Source organism: Equus quagga, chromosome 21, assembly GCF_021613505.1.
Source record: "Equus quagga isolate Etosha38 chromosome 21, UCLA_HA_Equagga_1.0, whole genome shotgun sequence".
In the NCBI taxonomy this organism is placed as follows: Eukaryota; Metazoa; Chordata; class Mammalia; order Perissodactyla; family Equidae; genus Equus; species Equus quagga.
This window is the reverse complement of record NC_060287.1, coordinates 37,758,052-37,773,231: the sequence shown is the minus strand read 5'-3', so window position 1 is coordinate 37,773,231 and position 15,180 is coordinate 37,758,052. Positions and strand designations below refer to the sequence as shown.

At 46.4% G+C, this 15,180-nt stretch overlaps 1 protein-coding gene across 5 annotated transcripts in view; it reads right to left on the bottom strand.

The window, feature by feature from the left end:
* LOC124231437 (homeobox protein PKNOX1-like) overlaps nt 1–15,180 on the bottom strand; it is a 57,583-nt gene that overhangs the window by 41,451 nt on the left and 952 nt on the right. For 2 of the 5 annotated variants that reach the window (XM_046648239.1, XM_046648240.1), the window contains exon 1: nt 10,453–13,392. The exons of the other annotated variants lie outside the window; for them this stretch is intronic. The gene's annotated coding sequence lies outside the window, so the exon portion shown is untranslated. Of the gene's footprint in view, nt 1–10,452; nt 13,393–15,180 lie in introns of those variants that run through there. 5 annotated transcript variants of the gene reach the window in all.

Genomic DNA, 15,180 nt, shown 5'->3' with positions numbered 1-15,180 from the left:
CAGAAAACTGTAGAGGAAAAAAACAGGCCTGTAATGTTGTAGCTTTAATGAATGTTGATTTAAAAACAATCTCAAGTAGGGGCCAGCCCAGTGGCACAGTGTGAAGTAGTGGTCGGGTTTGTGTGCTGCACTTCAGTGGCCCAGGGTTCACGGGTTCAGATCCTGGGCGCAGACCTACACACTGCTCATCAGCCATGCTGTGGTGGCGTCCCACATACAAAACAGAGGAAGATTGACACAGATGTCAGCTCAGGGCCAATCTTCTTCATCAAAAAAATAATGATCTCAATCTCTTCTGTGCTCAAAAGCCTCACTTCAAAGGGCATTAAAAATTCATGGCAAGAAAAGCTAGACGCAAACAATGTTTTTTATCCACATTAATAAAAAATGGAAACAGACCTACATGTCATCCATAGGGGGACGTGTAATCAATGACAGTCACCCAGCATCAACCATTAATGTGATGGGAAAACCCAGGAGCAGCTCACGTGGCCTGCCGAGTGGACAGGCAGGGCGCACAATCCGCCGGGCATCTGGCTGCACCATTTGTCCAGTCCACAAACATTTACTGCAGGTCTTCTCTGTGCCAGGCTGCTCTAAATGCTAGAGCTGATGCAGAAAAGGAGACAAGGTCCCTGCGTGGAGGAACAACTTTATAACAACGCTGAAAAAGTATTTACGGATGAATTTTTGGAGAAGGGACAACTCTACAGGCCCCAGGCACCCTATCCAAGAGCCTGGGCTCCTCTCTTACATCCTTTATTAAGAGCGATTGTCTTCTCTACAAAGGTCTCCGTATTCACGGTTAGATTAACTCATAAACATTTTCTGGTTTTTCTTGCTGCTGTCAAAAGCATCTCATTGTCATTACACTTGCTGATGGACTGCTGGATGTGTCCCCAGTGTGTGCAGACTACCCTTGTACCCACCAACTTTGCTGGGCCCCCCTTAGGTCTAACGGTTTATGGAGAGTCTACAGGTTTTTCTTGGTATATGTCATTGTCTATAAATCATGCAGATACAACCCCAATCAAGATTCATGTTGTTTTTGATAAACTCAAAAAAGCTGTTCTAAACTGTACATGGAAGAGGGGCCAGCCTGGTGGCACAGTGGTTAGGTTCACATGCTCCACTTCGGTGGCCCAGGGTTCACAGGTTCGGGTCCCGGGTGTGGACCTACATACTGCTCAACAAGCCATGCTGTGGTGGCATCCCACAGACGAAAAAAAGAAACAGAGGAGGATTGGCACAGAGGTTAGCTGAGCAACAATCTTCCTCAAGCAAAAAAAGGAAGATTGGGAACAGATGTTAGCTCAGGGCCAATCTTCCTCACCAAAAAAGAAAGAAAGAAAGAAAGAAAAAACTACATGGAAGAATAAAGGTCCATGAACAGCTAAAGTACCCTTAGAAGATTTAAGAAATACCAAATTTTAAAATATCCTACAAGGCCACAGTAACAACAAAAAGTGGGTAACAGCACAAGAACAGATCAACAGGCCAACGGAACAGAAGAAATAAGACATTAGACTTGGCAGGGCTTGAAGAAAAAGTGCCAAAAGTGCACAAAGCTGTGGAATTTTGCTGTGTGTACAAAAGCTCTCTGAACTCAAGGGACTCCTGTACAGACTGAGAGTGCTGGGGAACCCGGGGCTCCGGCGCCGCTCTCCAAGCATGCTGCACAAGTGTCTGGTCGTGTGCCCCTGTCTAACCCGGGCACACTGACACGGGCGAGCTGGGCTGGGAAAGCAGCAGCACTCGCAGGGTAAAGCCCTGGGGATTTAGAAGGGTACTGCCGCACGGCTCTGTGTCACAGTCCTCTATACACAGCCCACGCTAATGCAGAGACGCACCGAGGATTTGTTCTAAGGGTTCAGCCTTCATTTCGTACAGTCACCATCCCAACGGGGCTTAGTGAGGGAAGGTAGGCAAGGAAAAATGAGGCAAGACATACCTTCTGAGTGTCTACTACGTACGCTGAGGCCTACAGGAGGCACTTTACAACACATCCCTATTCTCTGACACTCCTTCCATTGAGACGTGGGATCTTTGTCCCCTTCCCTTAAATCTGGACTGACCTAGGGACTTACCAGGAACCAAGAAAACGCATCAGAAGTGACGGGGTGAGACTCCAGGGCTGGGTCATAAAGGTGAGACAGCTTCTGCCTTGCTCTCTGGGGCACTCACTGCTGGGGCCCTGAGTCCCCATGTAAGAAGCCTGACTACACCAGGAAGCCCCCTCCATGCTGTGAGGAGGCCCAGGTCACATGGGGAGTCACACGGAGGTGCTCTGGTCAACAGCCCCAGCTCATGTCCCAGCTTCAGCCAGCATCAACCGCTGGATTTGAGAAAATGCCTCCAGAAGCCTCCGGCCCTCAGTCATCAAGCTGCCCTCGCCTCCAGGTCTGCCTGGCTGAGGACCCAATGTCATGGAGCAGAGATGGAGAGATGGGCCATTTCCACCACACCCCTTCCAAATTCCTGGCCCACAGGTCAGTGAGCATAATGAAATGGATGTTTCATACCACCAACGGTGTATCTGGGTTCACAATAGTGGTAACCAGAACACTCCAGCAGATGCTGTGTAACACTGTCCTCAGACTACGATGAGGAAAGAGATACGAGGAGGTTAAACACCTTCATGAGGTCAGTCTCTCTGGATGCGAAGCCCTGCCATTTCTTCCACACATTATCTCTAAGAATACAATAACTATGTTTCTAAGATAACTGTAGAACACACAGGGAAATCAGCACAGTATTTGACAATGTGTACAACTTTGGCGCCTACAAATGTTAATTTCACCAGTTCAATCTACGAATTATGGTGTCATTCAAAATGGGAAACATTATTTAAGAGAATCGATGAAGAAGGCAATCCACCTGGTAAACGAGAATGACTTGCAATCACGGCAAGGATGCAACATTCAAAGCCACAGCCACATGCAACTCTGCTCTGCAAACATCAGAGTCTAAAGAAAATGACGGCCTGATACTTACTGGTAGAAGTGGCATCTGCTGATAACAGCCAAGGTTTGGAAGTTGGGCATCTCCAAAATACTGTAACACAGATTACTGAAGAGGAAAGGGACTCCTCCTTCATGCCCGTTCAACGCGTGTGAGGAACGCACCGCGTAGTAAACGCATACTGACAGTGTAGGAAGGAGACTTGATGCTACCCCTGAGCAGACGAGGGTTAAAACGGTGGGCAACAAACACCCCAGTTGCAACTGCAAAGATTCCTTTCTGGAATTCCACCTTGGAGAAGAGTCAGCCAGCTTTGATTCAATGGCTACGTTTAGAGAAACAATCATCTCGCTGAAGAGGGGGTGAAGTGCCCCCATCTCGTCTCCATCCCAGACCTTTCTCCCTGGCCACTCTTCCCAACGCCCATCCCACCCTAAATCCATTCTCCACCCTGCAGCCCCAATGATGGGTTTTCTCAAGGCTTGCTTCTTCCCTCTGGTTATCAATTTCCAGAAGAAAGTGCTGGTTTCCTAGCATTCTCCAATAGTGACCAGGAGGCTGTTTTTAGTACATTATGATCTCAGGGGTGTGGACATTTTTTAAATAAATAGTTATATATATACGTATATATATACATATATATATACATATATATATATATATTTTTTGATGTTCCAAACTACCCCATCTTTGGCCGATGCAAGCCCCTTCAGTTACCTCCTAGAGCCTTTAACAAACCCTAGTAATTCTTGATAGCTTTCTTGCTTTTGGGTAAAATAAGATACTCCAGGCTCATCTTGCTCATTTTCTGCCCTTCATCCAAGGGGCTCTCCGTAGAGTGGGAAATGATACGTAGATCCCACATGTGTACCCACTGCTACTAGTTGGTCTCTGTTTCTAGGCCTTTTCAATGGACAGAGATAGGAAATAGTTTCTCATTAAAAACGTTTAACAAGTTAACACTGATATCTCCAATTCAAATTTGGGATTAGAGGGTACTTACTTAACTGCTTTGATTTCGTATTTGTATAGCTTTTCTCTTACCCTGAAAATCTAGTTTCAAAATAACAATACAAATACTATTACTAACAATATCAATATAGTCACGTGTTGCTTAACGATAGGGCTATGTTCTGAGAAATGCATTTGTTAGGCAATTTTGTCATTGTGTGAACATCACAGAGTGTACTTATACAAACCTAGATGGTATAGCCTACTATACACCTAGGCTATACGGTAGTAACCTTATGGGACCACGATTGTACACGCAGTCTGTGGTTGACTAAAACATTGTTAATGCAGCACATGACTGTACTAGAAACCATTTATTTTTGGTTTTTGTTTTTTGTGTTTTTTATGGTGAGGAAGACTGGCCCTGAGCTAACATCTGTTGCCAATCCTCTTCTTTTTTCTTGAGGAACATTGCCACTAAGCTAACATCTGAGTCAATCTTCCTCTACTTTGTTTGTGGGATACTGCCACAGCGTGGCTTGATGAGCAGCGTGTAGGTCCATGCCCAGGATCTGAACCCATGAACCCAGGGCAGCTGAAGCAGAGCCTGTGAAGTCAACCACTCCTCCACCGGGCCAGCCCTTAAGATTTCTTTGCAGCTCCTTTGTCTTTAGGATTTATCCCCTGAGGACATACAATCCAATTTGTTTTGAAGTCACTTGAGTATAATTCTTCTCTATGTAGTCAAGCCATCAACTCAATTCCTAATTAGGTTCTTTTGATTCATTTTCCTTTTTAATTTTTAGATCCTATTTTCCCCCATTTTGATTTAATTTTATTTTAAAACTACATAAAACATTCACATGGCTCCAGGAATCAAAGCTATAGATGATATGTTCAGAAACCCAACTTAGATCCCACTCCCTCCCTCCCCAATAAGGAACCTCATTTTAACCAGTCTAGGGTTTAACCTTCCTTTTTTTATCACAAGCAAATATTCTTTCACCTTTCTTGGATAAAACTCCATACTCTACTCACAGTTCCAGCCTCACGTTTTTCACTTCCTGTATCCTAAAGATGCTTCCCAGCAGGTTAGCATCACCTTCACTCCTGTTTAAAGCTGCAGAGTCCTCCACGGCATAGACTCACCAGAGTTTATTAACCAGTCCCCTACTGTGGACGTGGGCATGTCTCCAAGTCTTTAAAGGGGTCTTCTGGAAACCTACATCTGATCATGACAAACTGTTTAAAACCCCTCAGGGGATTCCAGCCGCCTACAAGATACAGATCATAAATCTCAACACAGTCAATGACTGTCCAGCATCACTGGGCTCTCACCTGTCCTCCTCCTACCCTCCCCCCACATCACCCCTGCTCTCTGCACTGCAGTCACACCGGGCCCTTCCAAGTTCTCCGCAGCTCCATGCTCTCCCTCCCACTAAGCCTCGGAACACACAGTCCCCACCCCTATCTGGAATGGTCTTCTCTCCTCGTCCCCTTGCTCACTCCCATTCACATCCATCACCCCATCTTAGGAGAGCTGTCCTGACCTCTGCCCCACATCTCAGAGCAAAACACGCCTTCTTTACATTCCTTACTATGGCTGGGATTTTACACTATTAGGATGGGTCTTTGATTAGCCTGTCATCTCTACTACTTCCTGGCAGGCAGGAACCCTATCTGTTCCTGGTCACCATTATGTCCTCAGCCACTATCACAAGGTTTGGTATACAGCAGGCACTCATTAATTTTTTGTTTAGTGAATGGTTCCTACAATTTATACAACACAGTAACAAGCTGTCCCGTGAAAGTCTGGTCTAACTCACTTACCCACACCTGTGCCTTTTTAAAGGGAGAACTCTGACCACCTTCTCAATCCACCTAAAGTCGCTGCTCCGTGCAGCTTTTCTACCGCCAAGTCAGTCTGCGTCATTTACGTCTTCACACCGTCTGCAGCTCTTCAAATGCATCACCACCAAATTCTACACGGCGTGTTCTTACTCTAGAATCTTCATATCTGTAGTTAGGTCCCTTTTGTAAATATCGTGTTCTCATTTCTTCTTAATCAGCTTTACAAAATTTGCCTCTATTTTCTTTGTTAATTTTATTTTCCTAGTTTCTTGCTTGGAAAGCCAAATTCATTTATTTTTCTCGTTCTCTAATGCATGCATTTAAAGCTATACACTTTCTCCTGTGAACTGTTTTTGCTCCATTCTGTGGTATAGAGCCCTCTGTCATTCATTTACACAGACTCTGAAAACAGTTTTTGATCTCTTCTTTAACCCAAGAGATTATAAAGAAGGGGTCTTACCATTTTCAGGCAGAAATTTTTAGCTATCCTTTCACTCTTGGTTTCTAACTAGGTTGCACTGTGGTCTGAGAACCTGGTCTATAGGATTTACTTTTTGAAACTTGGGATTTTTCTTTGCAGCCTAGTATATGGCTAGTTTTTGTTAAATGTTCCACGTAACTGAAGAGAATCTATACTTTATGTTTGTTGGGCACAAATTTCTACACATATCCGTTTAGCCATATTATTTAAATCTTTTATATCAGTGGTTCTCAAGTGGAGACATTCAGCAATGTCTGCAAACATTTCTGGTTATCACAATGAGGGAGAAGGGTAGCTACTGGCATCTGGTGGGGAGAGGCCAGGGATGCTGCCAAATATCCCAGAGTGTGTGGATGGTCCCCAGCATAGAATGATCTGGCGCCAGCTGTCCACAGGGCCAGGCTGAGAGCTCCTGCTCCACCTCCTTTCTTCTTTTCAGCCCACGTGGCTTGCGGCTGGCTGAGTCACACTAGGATCTCCCCCTCCAAGTGTAGAACTGGCAACTTCTCCTATTTCAATCAACCTATGTTATATATTTCTACATTTCCTTGTTAGTTTATGATTATTAACTATACCTTTGAGTGGTATGAAGAATTCCTCCAGTGCTTTTCACTGTGAGTTTCGTTTTGTCTGATACCAGCATTGCTCAACCTGCTTTCTTCTTTTAGGACTGATAGAGTTTTCGGTCTCCAGCACCTTCTTGTGTCAGTTTTAGATGTGTCACTTATATACTCCATTTAGTTCAATTTCATTTTTCTACTAAATCTTGAGTTTTTATCACCTGGGAGATTTAACCCCTTCACATTCATTGTGGTTTCGGACATATTTGGGGTTGTTCATGCCATCTCACATTAGTTGCTTGTTTTTTAATACACAAGCAGGCATCTCTGCCTTCTTCTTTCTCCTTAACTCCCTTATGTTGAAATGATACAGTTTCCTTTGCTCCATTTTCCCCTCTGGCCCTCTGGGAGGTACAGATCCCATCTTCAGTCTTCTCCTGGTTACTGTCACATGACCTGAAGTCAACACTGACACCTATGTCCCAATCCATTTCTGTGACAGTCGCCGTTCCGTCCACGAGATGTACACTTACGCTCATACACTTCCATACTTGAATCTGTGCTGTTTAGTGGCAGGAACTGTGACTTATTCATCTTTACACGCTCAGTGCTGGTAGTGAGCATACAACAAACTGGGATGGCAAACACATCTAGGACTGTTTTAGAGCATTTTTTCAAACCCTTAAAATGAATTTCCGGGCATTTAAAGGTTCAACTTTGTTATCTGTGGGGTTCACTTGGCTGTAATGCCATTAATCACAATTAATGCCATATAACCCATATACTACCATACACACACAAACACACACACACACATTTAATACCCCACATACTCGTCAACACAGCACTACACTGCCACCTTTCATAAGGGATCACAGCAAACTTGGCACAGCATCTTACAGTCAATACTTTTGAACATCTTTATTTTGATTAGTCTAGACAAGAATTCAGATAATTTTAATGATACCCTATCTGGAATACTAAAAACAGAAAATATTTAAATGTTTTGTTCCCATTATAATCGTGACTTTCAGTATTATTTATTGTACAAGAAAACTACATTAGAAAAACGTTCTTTTAAGCTTTGAAGGCAGATATACTGGGAAGATTCCACAGCATGTATTCCACTCCATGCAAAGTCAATAACTGAGTTCTCCACTTGGAACATGATTCACAGAAGAATTTTTTTAAAACAAGGAAAAATAACATACATAAAAATGGAGAGACCTTTAAAGTTTAAAATAGTTACAGGATATATGCGTAGGATAGACTTGACTGCCATTAAAGGTGAAACAGAAAAACAAACATCTAGATAAACAATAGGTAAAGTACATTCTCAGGCAAGTTAACTAAACATTGTCTTGACAAGTCAAAAGGTCCACAAGAAAATAAATGTCACAGAAGTACGACGATTCAGTCTCCTTTTTAAATTCCCTTTACAGAAGAAATGCTGAGAAAGACTTGAAGACAAAAAAAAAAGGGTGGGAGGGATTCTAGAAAGAAAAAAGAAGCCCTGAGAAGCCAAGGACCAGTGAAGGCGGCCCTTACCAGCCCTATAGGGGCCCTCCCGCCGGCACTGGCCAGCTCGGCCGGCTGAGGCAGGAGGCGCAGGCCACAGGAGAGGCCCCCCAGGAAGGAGCCCTCATGCTTTCCTGGTGGCATCTGGGGTCTCAGAACAACTGCTTCTGGGTGAGGCGGTGACACCCGGAGGAAAGAATTCGACCCTATATCCCGACTTCATCAACAAAGCAGGGTTTCCCAGCCTCAGACGCCAACAAAAGAGAAAAACAACAGCCCCACAAGGGGACGGCAACTAGCCACCAAAGCGGACATTCCAGATTCAGCTTCCAGCCCCTATTCACATGTCTTTATGATTCTAATTACGAGGTAAGAGCTATTTGCACAGGCTGTTTTTACGGCGACGACATCACATACAGGTTGTAGAAGTCCATACAGTCCACCGAGGGACAATGTCCTACTTTTCCCCTTTATCATTCATATTTCTCCAACAGAGTTCTGCTATTTGATTCTATTTACATCCAGAAGGACTGAGAACTGAGAACTGAGTGGGGGTCAGCACACTTTTTCTCTAAAGGGCCAGATATAAATATTTTAGGCTTTGCAGGCCACAAACTGTCTCTACTGCATATTCTTTTTTTATGATCCTTTAAAATGCAGAATGTATGGCCCTAGGTCAAGCGGGAGTTGGCCCACCGATGGGTACTCTGCCAACCCCTGGCCTAAAGTACAGCTGTTCAAAGAGACACCTTATCCTTTAAAAATACAAACTATATACTCCTTTTAACCCGTCCAAAATTTGCTCTCTCAGTTTGGTGACATCAAGTCTTTTGGATTTTTTTTTTTACTTAATTATTTTATTGAGGTCATATTGGTTTATAATGCTGTATAAATTTCAGGTGTCCATTATTATGTATCAGTTTCTTTATAGGCTGCATTGTGTTCCCCAATAGTCTAGTTTTTGGGGGCTTTTTTTGCTGACATCGCCCTGAGCTAACATCCACTTCCAATCTTCCTCTTTGTGTATGTGAGCCGCCACCACAGCGTGGCCACTGACAGATGAGTGGCATAGGTCTATGCCCTGGAACTGAGCCCAGGCCACTAAAGCAGCGCGCGCTGAACTTCACCACCAGGCCGCTGCAGCTGCCTTCCCAATAGTCTAGTCTTGACCTCTCACCTACATATGTGCCCCTTCACCCCTTTCACCTCCTCTCCACCCACTTCCCCTCTGGTGACCGCTAACCTGCTCTCCTCATCCATGTGTTTATCTTCCACATGTGAATGAAATCATCCAGCATTTGTCCTTCTCTGACTTATTTTGCTTAGCATAATACCCTCAAAGTCTATCCATATTGTTGCAGATGAGCAGACGGTATTTTTTTTTTTATGGCTGAGTAGTATTCCATTGTATGTACACACCACATCTTTATCCATTCATCCATTGATGGGCACTTGGGTTCCTTCTACATCTTGGCTATTGCGAATAATGCTGCAACGAACATAGGAGTACATAAATCTCTTTGAATTCTCAATTTCAAGTTCTTTGGATAAATACCCAGCAGTGGAATAGCTGGATCACGTGGTCTTTCTATTTTTAGCTTTCTGAGGAATCTCCATGCTGTTTTCCATAGTTGCTGCACCAGTCTGTACTCCCACCAGAAGTGTGTGAGAGTGCCCTTTTCCCCACATCCTCTCCAACACTTGTTATTGCATTTTTCATTTAATCTGCAAACAGGCCTGCTGCCATCCCAGCAAAGGGTTTACTTTCCCAGCAGGTCAGCCTCCCAGCTGCTCTCAAAGCTGCTTTAACTAATGAACATGACCAATTCCACTAACAGAAAAACACAGGAAATTCTAGGGTAATTTCAGTGTTAGTGTCTGTAAGAGAGGTGGTTATAAAGCCAGAAACAAGATGGAAATAACAGCAAGAGTCAAGAGACACTTCCAAACTCTATCTGCAGATTTTTTTGGTTACTAATCTTTCCCAAAAACATTTAACTGATGATCCTTTGCCACACTAAACCTGTTCATTAATAAAGCTAGAAAAGCTGTCGAGGAATCCAAGGCAACTGTCAAAATTTTATATTCAGAAAAAGGAGATCTTTTCCAAGACGTCTTTCAGGACACTACCTGTGCGTCACCACAGCTCAGTGAGGTCTCACTCGGTGTGCAGGACGTTTTAGGTGACTACCGCTCAGACACGTGAGCTGCCTGCCCACCGGCTTCGGTCCTGGCTTCACAGCCCCCGGCCCAGGCAGAAGTTCCAGCAATAACTCGTTCTGAGGAAAACATCTCTCAAGAAGTCACTTTAGTTTTCAAACAGGGTTTGGAGAGGTACAACTTGAAGTTAATATTCAAAAAAAATCATAGGTATTAAATCCTGTTAAAACAAAATCTGTCCAAATAAAGTTCTTCTAAGCCAAAAGTCCGCATACGTCCACTAAAGACACAGCAAAGTTCTAATAACAAAGGTGTTTTAATGGTTTTAGAATCTGTTTTAGTAAATGCTGAGCTGGATGGTCTATTACAGCTGGTAGATTTTAAATTCACAGCGCAGCTTTGTTAAGATCGTGACTATCATTGGCATCATTAAAAACTGGCACTCAAAACTTGATGTATTTGTTATTAAGTGTCAATGAATGCTTTTTGGAGAATAGAAATGCCACCTCTTGGGATGAGGGCCCTTTCACGCAGACAATCTTTCTCCCAGGGCACTGTCGGTGTGCTCAGGGACAGAGCGCCACAGACATGGGCCCAGCGGCGCCACCCCTCCTACCCACGTCCCCCGTCATCTGACTAGCACCAAGCTTGGTAGCCAGAGGATAATAAACGTAGAAAATATCAAAATCTAAATGCCCAAAAGGCTCTGAAACATCAGGCATGACCATAAAATAATATAGAAAAAAAATACAATCCCAGAATTGTGACAGGATCTTAGATAAATTTTTAAAATGAGAAATGTGTGGATTATGTAAATACATGAAAACACACATGATAATGCTGACTAAAAATGCAACACAAAATAGCTTAACTGATTGATATGTAAAAATGTATGCGCGTCCCATTAAACTCGGGTTCCACACGATACATTCTGGGAAATGTTATACTAGGATCAGTCGTTCTCAACCAGGGCTGATTTCTGTCCCCTAGGGGACGTGTGGCACTATCTGAAGACATTTTTGGTTGTCACAACTGGGGGTGGGGGTCCCACTGGCATCTAGTGGGTAGGGACCAGGAATGTTGCTACAGTCCTACAATGCACAGGACAGCCTCCACAACACGGAAGTGTGTGGCCCCAAATGTCAACAGTGCCACAGTTGAGAACCCATGCCCTACAGGATCACAGGAGTATTTGCTGCTGAAATAAATGTCAAAAAAAGTACGTACAAACACACAACTGAATTCAGAAGAATGCAGAGTTAAATTCCTAATTTTTTTAATGCAAAAAAATACAAACCTTGATGAAATGTATCAGACAACATATGACAACATATATTGAGAGCTTACTAAGCTCTTGTTAAGGCATCATTTCTGCAAAAGTCTGATCAGACTGTTCTGGAAACTGCACTCACAGTCCCTACCAATCCACAGTCCCCTCTGAGTGAGCCAACCCCACCGCAGACCTTGCGGAAAGGGGACGGGGGTGCAGATGGGAGGAGCCCACCCCTCCCTGGGGACAGCTTGGGGACCAGGCAGCCCCTGACCAGCACCTGGGAAGTGGGGTGTGGGCAAGAGCTCCGTCACTCTCTCTGGGGTCTGCGCTGGGAAAGAGGAAGAGGACGAGGTGGGCAGAGCAGGGCCCAAGCCGTGGGGAGGAGACGCCACCAACAGTGTGCGAACGAGCAGACCCTGGAGAGCAGCAGTGGAGCTGAGCGCCAGGGCCCAGCACTCCGGCAGATCCCGGGATCCCAGCAGATTCCTATTTTCCTTATTCCTGTGCGACCGTACACACCCGGACTTGAAGTCAGCCTGCTCCCTGCCACCCTGAGACCCGACTAAAACAGACAATTGTCCCGTAAGCGTCAGTCACAGAGGGCAAATGACAAAAGCAGCATTTCCAACAATCGTGCCCTGCAGCAGTACCCGCACATGGCTTTACTCAGCCAGAGGCTGCGCCAAATGACACATGCCTTTCGGGTGACGGGATCACCCTGAGCAGAAATCATCTCCCCCAGACAGGAGCACCATCAACCCACGCTGAGCGGCTTACCCCAGGGGAAGAAGGCAGGGCCTGGTGGCTGGACCTGTTGGGATGATCACATTCTATCATTTAAAGAAAGACCCGAGACAATAAAATGAACCCCAAGTTTTTACTAACTCACAGACTTTCAGTCTCTCAACCTGGTAGATCAGTAGTTTTCAAGATTCTGCAATTGTAAAACCTTTTCCCCAAAGAATCCCAGATAGACTTAAGAAGCTACTCTGTCCCCTCCCCAGGACCCCTGAGGCACGTCCTCAGAACCACAGCACTTCCGAGCAACTGCAGTTCAAACCTCGTCAGACAGGACACTGCTGCGACAGCATGCGGCGCTGTGAGCCAGCTCCCCAGAAACACTGACCAGACTGGGGAGGCGCCGACACACTGAAACGGGCGGCTGTTGGCCAAGAGTGGGCTGCAGGCGAGCTACTCCATGCACACCCTGGTGGGCAGGCCAGTGTGGCAGGTGAGGCCTCATCTGACAGCCTTTGCAGCCAGGCCTTTCCACCAAATGACCACGCCCCGTGGCCCCTGAACGTTTATTCCTCCGGGACTCCAACTGCTCAGCTTCGAGTTCCCTCAGCTGCACTGCTCCTATTTCCCCATGACCTCTGCCATCACGACCATCATTTGAGGAACAAGACAAAGGGCACCTACATATTCCTACTAATGGACCTGCTGAGAGTAAACCGACTTCCAGCGCAGAGGTTCTTAACTTGCTCTCTGTGAACCTGAGTCAGAAAGACCCACATCTTCATTTGCAATAACCTCTGGCTGAAATTTAGCACTCATCCAATTAGGAAGAGAGACATTAAATCCTGGAGCCTTAGTAGTACCTGGGACTTTTTCACCAACAGAAACCACAGATATTTTCACAAAGCGTTAAAGCTGCTACAGAAGTCTCACAGGCAGGCAGGTTCGTCGCTGCCCCAGAGGGAATTAGCAGAGCAGGTGCTCCATGTGTTACTGAGTGAGCTAAGAAAGGGCACGGAGGGCACTTTATCACCAGTTTGTCAGTATTCTGCTAACTATTTCAATAGAATGGCTTCCCTTCCTGATCCTAGTCATTTCATCTAAACCCTTTCCATAGGAGGCCGGGCAGAGCACAGGAAAGGCCCCCTGGGTCACAGGCTCTGCATCACTGTGTCAGGGTTCTCCTCGACAGTTTCAAACAGTTTAACAACTCGCAACAAAAGTGAAAGTTGCAGCTGGAATGTGACCAGGCACCCGCAGTACCTTTCCATTTCTGCTACTCACATGCAGCGCTCTTCTAAAGCTTTGCTACGTTGACACGGAAATGTAAGTACAGTAAACAGGGACAGGAGTCCCACGAAACGTTTGCGTCCAGGATCATTAGCCATGCAACTTGCTGACACCTCCATCACAAGCCTAGAGTGTCACTCTTTCAAGTCCTATGTCCCCCACCACGTTTACTAACTCCCATTTTTAAACCTCTCAGGTAGGAAGGGTCCTTCCACTGCTGGTGGGAAAGCACGGTGTCAGTCAATATGACACGCTGGGGCACGGCAGAGGCAATCATACTGTAACCAGACTATGCACACATCATTCTCCGCGCTCAGTAAATCAAGGAAAAAGTGATGAAAGGCTGATGCGAGTCAGTCTGCCGGCTTCCACGTCATCGTTCCTCCACGCGGACTTGAGTGCCTCCCCAATAACTGCACAGCAGACACTTTTACATTTCGCCTCCATTCTCCCTTACAATATTTAGATTATAGAAAACATAACGCAACTTATTAAAATATCATGTATTACACAAACATATAAAATATTTTCTTGTTCAATACGTCAGGAAAAATCGTAAAGTTACACCCAACTAAAGCTGAGGGCTTCCTTCACCCTGAAGTGGCAAGTCCTCATTTCCTCAGGACAAAACAGTGGCTTTCGTAGAAATCGAATTCCTGCAATCTCAATTAAGTTACAACCCCCTTACACAAGTCAAGCACATCCCGGGCGGCTGCAAGGCTCGATCCATTTACCCAGTGCCCATGTGCTCAGGCCGGGGGCCGCCCCCCGAAGCATCTGACTTGCGCCCTCCCCTCCACGGACGCGACTCCAGCAACACATCCCAAGACGTATTTGGGAGCCAAACACTGCGCGAGAGAGCCTAGCGGCGCCACGAACCAAACAGGGCATTTCAGCAGCCTCCAGGATGAGATACAGCGGACCCGACGTTTCCGAATTGTTCGGAAGTGACTCACGACTTCTGTCTACAGGAACGTGAAACGCGGCGAGCGGCCGCCCGAGCCCACACCCACGCGCCCACCCCACGGCCGCCGTTTATTACAGCGATCCGGTCCTAACGCCCTCCGGGAAGACGACCCCGGCCCGCGCAGGAGGGCAGCACAGCCCGTCTGCACGCACCTCGGGCCCCCAGGACGCCCCGCCCCACCCGCAGCGGGGCCGGCCGGGGCCCTCGCAGCCCGAGGGGCGCGGGGCATCGGCCAGGCGCGCCCCCTCCTGCAGGCCGCCCGCCCGCCATCTCCCCGCCCGCCGCCCCAGGACCCGCCGAGGGCCCCGGGCAGCCGCCGCTCCAACCACCGGGCCCGCTCGCCCCCGGCCCCGCCTGCCCCCGGCCCCGCGACCGCGTGCCCCTGACGCCGACCCCGCCTCCGTGCGCCCCCACCCGCCCCGCGTCCGCC